Below are 13,116 nucleotides of genomic sequence, written 5' to 3' on the forward strand. Positions count from 1 at the left end.
TTATGTTCCTTCAGGTCATCCCGTTAGTAATTGGGTCATTTCATTCCTCCAGGAGTTTTTTTTTTTCCTCGATATTACTTTTCAACTGACCCATGCGAAGCATTCGCATTTGGCAGCGGTAATTCAAAAACCGAATTTTTTAACGGATATGTTTTTGAAAAACATCCCCAATGTTAATTGTTTGTTTTTTTAACCATGACGGTGAAAGATAAAATAAATTTTTGTAGTAAGACTTTTGTAGTGGACATTTTTGCAAAAATCTTTTGTAGTTTTAGAAAGTGTTTAAGAAGCACGTACAAAAAACACCCTTAAAAAAAATCATTTATGATACTGCGGTTAACCATGCTAAAGTAAACTATTTTTAAATGGTTTTAATGCAACGGTACAAATGATTCAGATATAAGTTTAGAAAATATATTCTCAGAAATTTACACAAAGATTAACCGTAGGATATGTCCCAGTCAAAAACGTTAAAAGCCACGGTAGGAACGGATTCCCGATGTTTGCTCGCTACACATTAAATAAGTATTTGATAAAAGAACAAAGTAAACCAATTTTTCAAAAAAGAACAAAAAAAAAAAAAAAAAACAGCACAATGTGAGCTTCCCGTTTATTTTTCACCGAAAGCCGAGACCGGTTAAAAAAATCTTTGAAATGATGCCTTTATACAGTGTGTTAAATTATTCACGAAGTTGTGGCATCACAAAAAAAATGTACTAGCTGAGCCACACGAAGCATTCATGCTCAAAGGAAGATCTTAAATTAAAAAGTTTTAATTAAAGGGGTTTTTTATTTATTTTTTTTTAACAATAGAAAACGCTTGCTTGTTTATTTTTCGCTGTCAGCGGTGATAATCTTTAAAATACTGTCTTACTTTTGAAGTTTGATGAAGTATTAACCCTAGAGAAGTCGCACTTCGGTCGATTCCCCGCCCGATGTCAGATATTTTGCTCTATCCCACCACCCCTTATTCTAAAAATGGGACCCATCTGTGTAGCTGAAGGTCAGACTCTCCCCAGCCCACACACTTACTTCTGAGAATTTTCTTCGGTATTTCAAGGTTGCATAGCTTTTGGAAATGTGTGTTGTTTAGACCAAGAGCGTGCCATCCTAGTCAGGTGTCATTTTCTCCCCGACACTTCCTTTCTTCTGCTTTCGTCTCACGGATCGCTACGGCGGGGAAAAGCCCGAAGCGTGAACACTAGTGTAACAAAAGGAAACGTGACTTCTCTAGTTTTAAGGTAGTTTCCGCGTACTCACAAACAACGTCTCTTATAAACAATATATATGCAATCAACCATGTTGATCTTCTTTTCTTTATTTACGGATTTCCAAAAAAAAAAACAAAAAAAACTGAGTTTTAAGTGTGCCCCCAATGAGTTAAGGTCATATACTCATGGACATTTGGACCAGAATTCAGCTGAATAATTAGTCATCCAAAAACTACACTTTCTGGACTGTGAGAGGATCGATCCTATGGCCTTCGTCTTATTAGCAGAGCACTGTTACCGACTGAGATAGGCGCTTTCATTTCGGAAATTCTATACACTAAAGCAATACGTAATAAAGCAAATACAACAAATTTAGATTGATGTTTAAGCATTTTGTTGAAGCATTTTTAAAAAAGTATACTATTTTTCATCATATTTTAATTAATGTCGTGTTTCCTGATTTTAACAACTACATAAGTGTTCCTTAAAACCCAGCAATGAGTTTAGATTATATATTTAATGGAAATTTTCACCAGAATTCTTCTGAAGAAAACAGTTTAATTAAAAGTATTCCCCTTCAGTGGGAGATTCGATCTCACAACCTTCTCTTTTCCCACGACCCTCTAACCAACTGTGACACTGTGTCTCCGTTTCGGAATGCTATGCATTGAACCAATGCGTAACATAAAACAAAATAAAAATAGGGTTTTTTTCCGGCAAAAACGCAAAAATGTAAGACTTATCTTTATTTTTCGCCGAAATCAATGAAAATATCAAATTTGTGCCTTACTTACGAAGTTTGAAAAGTCAATGAGAGAATTATAGCGTCGTCCAAAAACCAAACACTTTTCAGAAATAATACATATGGATGCTTTTGTTAAACTAGTACGTTGCTGCCATTACGAAACTTTCTTCTACATCTATATTATGAATTTGGAAATCTAATGTATTATTAAAAATGGTTGTAAATTGATATTACTTTTATCTTTATGTATGCTTAATTTATTATATTCTCGCTAAATTTGGCATTTTTATACTAATTTTTCCTTACAACTACCGTAGCTCTTGAAATTTTACGTTTATGATGAATATGCCTAATATGCACCATTTAACATTATGCTTTTGAGAATGGCGAGTAATTTGGGAGACATCGCCAAGTTTAATTGACTTGTTTTTGGAGCCAAATTTAGTGAGACATTGTTAAATGTTGCCAAGCCATGAGACATTTCGAACATTAAAATGTAAATAGTAGTTCAATGGTAATACTTGGATGTATTACCAAGGAAGTTAGAGGCTATAACCCCCCGTTTTCTCTAGAAAATGATAGAACTAGGAAAAGCGGATCACTACCCATGCCTGTTTAAACAATAATGCCACGCCAACAATATTCTCACCAAAATTGCTACCAAAAAGAAAAAAAAAATCGTCGCGCAAAAACAAACGAAAGATAGCAAAAGACTAAAATTTTAAATCATTGATATTTTCTCCATCATTTGCTAACAGTTAAATCTTCGGATACTGTTTCCGTGCAGATTCACATTTATTCCAAATTGTATCCAAAATGTAGCACCGCTTCTTAAGATATAGCACTCGCAAAGAACAAGAAAAAACGTTCTATTGTATCAGCCTTTTTGATTTATTGGAGCCCAAAAAAAAAAAAAAAAAAAATCAACTCTTGTACACTCTAACGGCTACCTGTCGATAAATTTTGGTTGGATTCCGTTCATTATTTCTCAATAATAGCAGTTACAAGAAACGAGAATAAACATTTGATTGCTCAAACACTTTTTAAGTTATTGCCACTAAAATTGAATCAGCACTTGAACCCTCTAGGGTCAACATGTGAAGTAAAGTTTCTTTAATTCCTCCAGTTTCTTCCTAAGATATAGCAGGTACGCATAACGGAAGAAACGTTCGACTGCTCCACCCCCTTGGAGGAGTTGGTGCGAAAAACTGATGTCTACTAAATTTCGTTGAATTTCATGCAGTAGTTTTTGTTCTGGAGTGGTCATAAAAAACCGGCCGCTCACATACAGACATACGTTTCTCAAAAATGGAGAAATTCCCTCAGAACATCTTAAAACGCGCAAATCCGTCAAAATTCAAAAATGTTTACGAAACCAATTCTTACTTCAAAATATTAGATAAATAAGAATGGTATAAAAAGAAAAACTCATATTTGCAAAATGCTTAAACTATGAAACATAATTTTTAGAAACACATTCAAATAACAAATTACAAGTAGCTACCATTGACGTGTTTCACAAGTTCCAGTCCTACTAAAGTATTTATGTGTGTATTTTTCTTTGAATTCTTCCATGAATTTTTTCAAATACGGTTACTGTGTAACAGATAATAAAGTTATACTTCGTCTCTTCTCTGAGAGCATATTTATATTTTCTTTGAACCCTTATGAGGAGTTTTTGAACTATAGTAGTACGTAACGAGAAAAACATGTTCGAGTGAGGCTGTTGTTGAAAGCCATCGTCGCAATATATATGTATATATATCCTATAGATATTTTAATACAGAACGTTTTGTAAACTAAGCTATTCAAAAACTCTCAAGCCGGTACTAAGAAGAAAAATAATCCTCCAATTTCATAGAATTTGAAATGACATAACAGCTATTCAGTTATACAAGTTTAGGAGAATTTTATGTCATGGCATAAAACTCATGTTGAGTTAAAATAAATATTTCTCCCTTTCGTAATGAACCCCGAAACATAACTGCATTTTTTTTCTTATTTGTTTACAATTTACGAGTTTGTTTACCTTCAACTATGAATTTCTTATGAATATTTTTCAAATTTGAATCCCTCTTAAAATCTGTAATCCTCCTGTTACTTTACCCCTTGACTGATTGTCTCTTCAACTTGTTTATTTACTCAAGGCAAATTTTAAAAGAGGCATAATGACGCTTAGAGATTTAATGGGGTCGTTTCCGAAATTTCAAAAGTAGTTTTTTCTGAAAGAGCATGCTTAACAACATAAGATTTGGCCATTTTTTAAATAAGTTGACAAAGTTTAGCATTCTTTAACAATTATTTTAATCGGTGCGCAGATTCAATTTAATTTTTCAAGCTTCTGAATATGGCATTACAAGTGATGAAATGCCATTCACCGGTGCAATTAGCGCAGAGCGCAATATTTAATTCGCTTCTTTACTCATATGTAGTGGCAACGATATGGTTGATAACAAGCGTAAAGCACAATATGGATTTCGCTGCATGACCCGAAAATGCGGTAGACAGCAAGAAAAGCATTCTTCGCGCCAGTGGAGTGCGCGCCAAATTTCATCACTTGTGACGCCATAAAGACCACGCCTTGTTTGAAAAATCCGCCATTTAAGAAAAATAGCTGAAAATTCAATGTTGGGAAAATAAAAGTATTTTCTGGTTCCATGTTTTTATTTATTTATTTATTTATTTATTTTTGCTCATCAACTTCAGTGACTAAAAGTAGTACTTTTGACTGAAGGAAACAAACCCATTCATCCATTTCTGGCAAATCAAGCATAAAAATTAACAAAAATATGTTTGATTTTTGCTTAGAATTTGTCAATAGTTTTTATTTCAATAATGGGAAAAAAGAAAAAAAAAACATTATTTTCATAACTACATAATTGAAAACAAAGTCATTCTTCGTAACAAAAATTTTTATAACTCCGTAAGTAAAAAAGGAAAGAAAATTTCGAAAAAGATGTCTTCCAATGCAGTTAAAATTATATTTTCTTCCGTTTTGTATTGCTAGCGAAAGGGGGAAAAAAAGAGAGAAAAATTGATGTTTAGTATAAGTAGAGTAGAAGCTTCGGATGTTCTTTTTTAAGCACTTATGTTCTACAAAATCGGTTTACTGAAGAAAGGATCAAAATAGAAACCAATTTCCCTGTTGTAGTGAATTTGTTTTTTTTTTTTTTTTTTTCTGAATGGAACAATATTTTTACTTTTCTTCCACTAAAGTATTTCCTAATACAAGTTTCGTAAAGTTTGCTTTCTAATTTTTTTCATTCAAAACTCGTTTTTATGGAAAGATCAAAAGACAGTTAGCCTGGAGCAAGAAACTGTGTGTTTGAAACGAATTCGATTTATTTTAAATAAACTAAATTAGTCATTACAGTAATTTAATCTATGCAAAGAAACTTACCGGAAAAGGTTAGCTAATTAAAAAGGAACAAAAATCAAAACAAAACTAAGAGAGTAAATTGCTTTGTTGCAATTTAATTAAATCGAGGAAGCATATTAGACAAAGAAAAAATTAAATTAAAATTTTAAATTGAAAAATAAAGTATGCTTTGAAATTAAAAAAAAGGCCGCAAGTCTGCGTAGTGCACGTATACAAGGTGTTTCGTTTTAACCTACAATACCTCTATTTTCGCAATCGTTAGTCCTAGATGCATACTTACAATTGCAAAAATGTTCAAAATAAGATGTGGAGTTAAGATATTGAAAGTCTGAAGCAAAAATAAAAAGGGGGTCAAAAAATATGACATTTAACTTTTTATGCGGACCCTAGGTCCCCCAACTTATATTTAGAGAAATAATCTCCATTGAAAACTATTACTGACACAAAAGACTTGACCTTTGTGCAACTAAAACTCAAGGAGATATTCCAGTTCAGAGTTTTAAGGAACCATACAGAAGATGAGATTGGAACTTATTGCCCTTTCAGAAGAATGAGAGGTTGTCAAAGCAAACAAAAAAAAAAAAAAAAAAACAGGAAAATTAAATTTTTCATTGCTATTCAAAAAGTCATACAAATGCTATGCCGTGATACGCAAAAACACACTGCCAAACCTCGAACAATTTGAAATAATTTTAAAAACACTTGTTGACCGCTATATTTTCCCCCAAAAGGTGAAATTAGCGGCGCATGTAAAGTGGTGTAAGTCACAAAACGCTGCGTTTCATATCTCGGTGAATATTGGTCGTTCTAATTTCAAACTTTTTGTGTTGGACTTGTTTTTCAAAAGAGATTATGTCCCTAAACATAACTAAGGGGGACCTGGAGCCCGTATAAAAAGTTAAATTTTGTATTTTTTGACTATTTTATTTTTTCTTCAAAATTTCAATATCTTAACTCTGCATCTGATTTTAAACACTTTTGCATTTGAAAGTATGCCTCTAGGACGAACGGTTGCGAAAATAGATGTTTTGCAGTTTGAAACGGAACACCCTGTATAATGCTATTCTGTCCGATTTGGAACAAGACATTTTATTTGCTTTTGGAAGCATAACAAACTCATGATTATATTTCTCTACTCAATACATTTCGGAAATAGCAAAAAAATTTGCTAATCGCTTTCAAAATTAATTTCTAAATGTAAGAGGTAATTCCTTTTTTATGTCCATGGCTTAGTCAGTTAACCAGCTAACTACATGGCAGGTAACTTTTAAGAAGACAATAAAAACATTTTAGGTTTATAGCTCCCTGTGTAGTTTATTAGTTTTAATACCACACATTTCTGTATTTGTTGGCAACATTTGGAGTTACTCGTTTTTGCTACTGTTGCAGCTTGAAATAATAATTAAAAAAGAAAAAACATCTTTCTTTTGACATTGTGTGGAATTCGCTTGTTTACACTCTACGTCATTAACAGAAGTTATTAAATCTGCGCATTCTGTTTTGAAGAACGCATTTTCAGAAACTGAATGAACTTAGATTTATTGAAACCACGCGTGTGATAGGAAGCTAAAATTCGTGCACCATTTATTATGAACTTTTTTGAAAATCTAGTTTTTCAAAGAACTCTGGACCATCCACCATTCTCTTATCTTCTGTTCAGAATTTTTGTTCCGTTATTCATTTCTGAATTTTAAAATTGTATGATTAATTTACATTGGAATCATAAAACGACGTTTATAATAAAACTAAATATGTTTAAAATAAATTTTTAAAAGGAAGTTTAACAAGCATTACAATATTTTGTGCTGCTGTGTACAATGCTGCTGTGAACCCAAAAAATAACTATAATGGAAATATGTAAAGCAGGTCTGTCCAACTGGCGTCCCGAGGGCCGCATACGGTCCGCCAACACATCTTGTGTGGCCCGCATCGATGTTGACATTCCTGCCCTTGTCAAGAAGGCGAATCGACCTCAGTTTTCCCATTAAAATGTAAGCGAATTGTTTTATAATCCTTCTGTTTCATTGTTTTATAATTAATTATTCAACTACTAATTTTTATTGTATAAGAGGTAAGATGTTATTGTTCAACTTTTTCAAACTGTGGCCCGCCAGGTGATCAGTGACCGAAATTCTGGCGCGTGGGCTCTTTGCAGTTGGACAGCCATGATGTAAAGAATAAGGCTGAAGACAATGCATTTATCTGCACCTTAGAGTCAACGGGTGTAAGTACAAAATGAGACATTTTCCGTTTATTAGTGCATTATATGAGTAAACGTTAAATCCCGGTTATCACAAATTTGCCATTTCAACTGCGCTTGCGCGCGGACTTAGCCTTTTGGGCTTTCTGTTTTAAGATTTCGTGTTGCTTGTTTATATTTAGGCTGAGCTAGAGTCGCAAATAATTAATGAATACGATCAGATTATTTTCACAGCGATTTCGTGATATATTATATGAAACTACGGATATGAATGCCTGATAATCTTTGTAATGTAAAGGGAAAAATGCCACTTCAATATTATTTATTGGTTTGAAAATATTTACTTAATGTAAACGTAAAACACGTTGTATACTTCAAAAATGATTGGAATATGAGTACAAATATTCGTATTTTGCGGATATTTTACGTTAGGCGTAAACAGCAGCATTATACATGTTTATTTAGGTTGATGGTTCGGCTTTGTATTAGAAGTGATGCTGCAATTCTAGTACGCTCTTCTGAGGTTGAAAATTTGGCCCTGTAAAGGGCCTTTGGTAGAAAAATCAGACTCCGAATCCATTAATAATTAAGACTCAAAACTCAATATTTAGCGAGACCTTAAAACTAAATCAGAGAACGCTTTGTGATTTCTAATTTTTATCTGTTGCTATCTCATATTTACTAACAAATTTAAGATGTTTAATTAATTTTAGCAAAATTTTTGAAATCAGCTAAGTCCGCGCGCAAGCGCAGTTGAAATGGAAAATTTGTGATAACCGGGATTTAATGTTGAGTCATTATATGTAGAAGCCTATTCCGCATCGAGCCATGCGAACGGAATTCTTTTAAAAATGATCCCTTTTAATTTTTTACTAGGGTTAAGAGAGCGCTCGTCACATCTTTTAATTTCGCCAGAAAAAAGTGTGACCTCTCTCCTGTAAAATAACCGTAATGTGCCTTACGTCCTTCTGAATCTGAGGTACATACTCAGTCTGTACTTGTATTTCGCTTGGGAGCGTCAACTCAATAAAAATTTTGATTAGAAAATTTGGAAAGTTTTTATTAGGTGCTACGCTACAACAGTTTTTTTCCCTTTAAATTTAAAAGCATAATTTATTTAAAAAAGGTATGTAAAAAGGCTGATGCTATGTTTCATTAGTAATAAGGATGGATTATTATTGAAATGGCAATGTTTTCAAAGTGAAATATTTCAATTCAAAAGGGTTTTTTTTTCATGAGTGATGAGAATATTTGGTTTCGTATAGCATTTTCATTAATAAAAATAGATGAAGAAAGAAACTACGTTCTGAAATATTGCAGCACATTTATGTATTTTTAATAGTAACCACCTATGTCAAAGACTTCAGTTCTGCAAATTTGGATATCTTACTTACGACGAACTTACCAACGAAATTTTTGCACTTTAAAAAATTTTTGTCACCTGCTACAATAGAACTATACATATAAATTTTAAGAGTCAGGCAGGTCAGACACATGTCATTTTGATTTCGCTAAACATTTTACAGTGGAATTCTTCGAATGATTTTAGAAAACACATATTTTTTCTCTTCTTATTTTTTTTGAAAAAAATTTTTTTGACCCACAAAAATTCCGAAAGTTGGTCCCGAATTAAAATTTTCTCAAAGCGACATTTTTTAGTATTCCATTATCTCTGCGCATTGAGCATCAGCAAAAGTAATCTTTGTGATTACAAAGTGATATTTAGTGCCTCAAATGAAAAATATAGTAAATTTTATGGCTGTCCTTTAGTGGACCCTGGCAGGGGTGGCTAAACTGTGCCAAAGAAAATAAAAATGTGACAGATTTGAGGCCTCCTGGTTCCATGCACTGACACTCCACCATGGTTTTTGTTCGTAATTTGTGTATTAATGTGCATACATTATTCAATACCCTCATTAGTTACATTGCTCACCCTCTGCGCTGCCGAAAATTGGCAGTTTTTCTATCGAAAAATGCTAAAAAGTGCAGTTTTCACAAGCCTTTATCTTAGTGCATTAAGGGTCAGTGTAGAACTGGATACCTGTATTTCAAATTAGATTATATGTACTTTCACAAACAAGTGACTGAACTATGGGCAGGCTCATAAAATGCACTTCAAGATGAGGAAATTGAATTCGAGTTAACGAGATGACACCTGCCTTCATCACGATTATTGACTACTATTGGTATCCGCACTGCTTTGCCATTGTAGAAAATTAAGAGGTCATTTGGTTCGCCTGTATATTTAAAAATAATGGATGATGAATTTCTCGCCGCTGTTTTAATAATTTGCTCGTTCACGTTATGGTAATTTGCTCGTCCACCTTGTGGTAATTTTTTCGTCCACGTTATGATAATTTGCTCGATAAAATGCTCTTGAAATTGGAATAAAACGAGAACAAAATCGAATTTTCGAAAAATCGCTTCGAGGTGCTCACTCCTATGCTACGAACTAATTTCGTGCCAAACTTCATGAAAATCGGCCGAACGGTCTAGGCGCTATGCGCATAAGAGACATAGATCCAGATAGCCAAATATTTAGACAGCTTTATTATTAGTAAATAAGGACAAAACTGCAACATCCAGATCGTGTAACCGGGTTGTCAGTATAGTGCATTTAGTGCTGTCTTAACCCTGGCTTAATGGCGGTATTAGGTACACTGGTGTGCAAAAATTAAGGACGAAGTCGAAAAATTAGCATATCAGCTGAACGAAGAGGCAGAGCGAACAGAAAGACCAATCAGGAGATTAAGTAAGTTGATGTACGGTAGCACATGCGCAGATACGCAGGCACACGTAATGGGGGAGTGTCTGAGTAGTGTAAAGCATGTTGTCGGTGTAAGATCAGTATTTCTGGCAAAGAGATTGCACGCCGTATAGCAGTTAAAATCACACCGAGTTGCTGCCTCAGCGAGAAATGGCGAATAATCAATTTGTTAGACGACATCTGGATGCTTTTACCCGAGGTCGAATCATTGGGAAGTTGGAGGAAGGCCGCAGTGTGACAAGTGTGGCTGTAGAGTTCGGAATTGCTCACAGCATCGTTTCACGACTTTGGAGACAATTTCAAACTACAGGAACAGCTATGCGGGGGTTCAGTTGTGGTCGTCCACGAGGAACCACATCCGCAGATGACCGGTATATTGTCTTACAGGTCAGAAGAAACAGGCGGCAGACAGCGGGAGAAATCGTTAGACACACTACACAGGCGACTGGACGACCGATATCGCGTTTTAACGTGGCCAGAAGACTGCACGGTGGTGGTCTGTTTGCACGACGCCCTATTCGGTGTGTACCTCTAACGCCTGCCCATCGGAGAAGGCGTTCTCTGTGGTGCCGGGAACACCGGAATTGGAGAGACAATGAATGGGGACGAGTACTCTTTACAGATGAGAGCTGATTCAGTCTGAGTAGCGATTCTCATCGCATACTCATCTGGAAAGAGCGGGGAAGCCGCAATCATCCTTCGAACATCATTGAAAGGGACAGGTACGGAGGACGCGGTGTTCTCGTTTGGGGAGGCATCATGCTTGGTAGTCGTACAGACCTTCACATCTTCGACGCAGGATCAGTCAACGGGACCCGTTATTGTAACGAGATTCTTCTTCCATATGTGCGTCTTTTTAGAGGCGCTATGGGTCCGCAGTTCCTTTTCATGGACGACAATGCACCATGTCATCGCACAGTAGCTGCCGAACAGCTCTTAGAGAGTGAGGATATTGAACGTATGGATTGGCCGGCACGATCTCCGGATCTCAGTCCCATCGAGCAAGTATGGGATTTTCTAGGCAGACGCTTGGCAGCTCGTACCTTACCACCAGTAACGATTCGGGGGCTTCGATTGGCGCTGCAAGACGAATGGGCAGCAATGCCTCAACAACTCATTGACACCCTCATTCTCAGCATGGGCAGACGCTGTGAAACCTGCCTAGCAGTCGGGGGAGATCATATCCCCTACTAAAGACCGGATGTTTCTTGCTAGACACCCATCACAGAGATGTTTCGGCCTTCAGTCGCATTGCGCTCTATGCTACTTTTTCAATTTATCCCTCTGATTTCTCTTTTAGTAAGTGTTGCGTACATTACACATGCCCTTACGTATTGGGGATCTTACGGTATTAAATGTGTTGATTTGGAAAGCTTTTGTACAAAGTTATATTGAAAAAACCGTCTCGTCCTTAATTTTTGCACACCAGTGTATACCTGAACTCAAGTGGCATTGCTTGTTTATAGGATTTACGTGATCGCGACTATTATAACTTAATACTAGGGTGCTATATAAGGTGCTGTATAACAATAGTTGTTGTTCCACGAAAAAAAAAAAAATACTACTTCGAAAAAATTAACCACTTAAGAAGATTCTTGTCATAAATTATGTTTTATCAAAATATAATATTGGTTATTGTTGCTATTGCCTGTTTCTTAGATACAAAATTAACTTGATTGAAAATTTGGCAACGTGAGTTACATTGTAACTTCTTGACCAACAAGTCAAATACTTGTAAAATGATTCGTGTTTGATATTTAATTTAGTTTCACTTGCAAAATAATTTTTTGAGCGTGGACAATTTTATTTGCAAAGTGGAAGAAAAGCATGTTTTGAACTAAGGTAGAAAAGCTGAATTGTTCTTATTCAAATATCATTTTTGGACAATGCATTTTATTTAAAAAATAAGCATTCTGTAATGTTTACTGATTAGGTTTGAGGTTCAACCCAATGCCCATTAAACCACACAAATACTCATTCATTAGTTATAAAGATATTACTTGATATTTAAACTACTTACGATAAAATTACCCACATATCCAATAATTTGGTTGGTTTTGATAGTCAAATATAATAAATTGTTTCTTTCATTTGTTTTGTAGATAACGACGTTTGGAATATAATGATTTTTGGTACTAAAACGGCAGAACGAAAAGAAATACGATCCGAGAAATGGATATGATGAACTACGTGATTGAACGACACCTTTGTCACCAAATCATAAATATTTCAACGCCATGAGAGAGGGAAACCTCGGCTGCACATAAGAAGTTTAAAAAGTCAGTACGCCAGTCTTAAAGGGAAAATATATTTTGCACTGTCCAAAAGAAAAGACAAAATATCATGAAGCATGTCCGCCAAAGTAATGGTAAATTAGAAGCAGCTCGTTTTCAAAATACAATATTAACATAAATAATATATAGTTCATGAAAAAAGAAAAAGGAATAGTGGTCTGAGAGAAACTGAATCAAAAGAAAAAATACATTTCGAAGTAAAAAATAAAAAGAAAAAACGAAAATACAGTTTAGTTAAGACAAGCCTTTTTTACTTCCTTTTACAAAAGAAGAAGTACTGTATTCGCGAAAAAATTTTCACTCAAAAATAGACCTTAATTTCCATTTTTCTCACCCTCGGATAAATGTTGAGTTTTTTTTTTTTCGACTGGACCACACGTGGATATATGGATAGGAGCCTACAGACACCTGAAACATCCATTTTGACGACCCCCGAGTTAATTACAACGAATATTCTCGTGACGTCTGTATGTACGTATGTATGTGCGTATGTGTGTATGTATCTCGCATAACTCAAAAA

The sequence above is a fragment of the Uloborus diversus genome, chromosome 1 (genome assembly GCF_026930045.1).
Source record: "Uloborus diversus isolate 005 chromosome 1, Udiv.v.3.1, whole genome shotgun sequence".
In the NCBI taxonomy this organism is placed as follows: Eukaryota; Metazoa; Arthropoda; class Arachnida; order Araneae; family Uloboridae; genus Uloborus; species Uloborus diversus.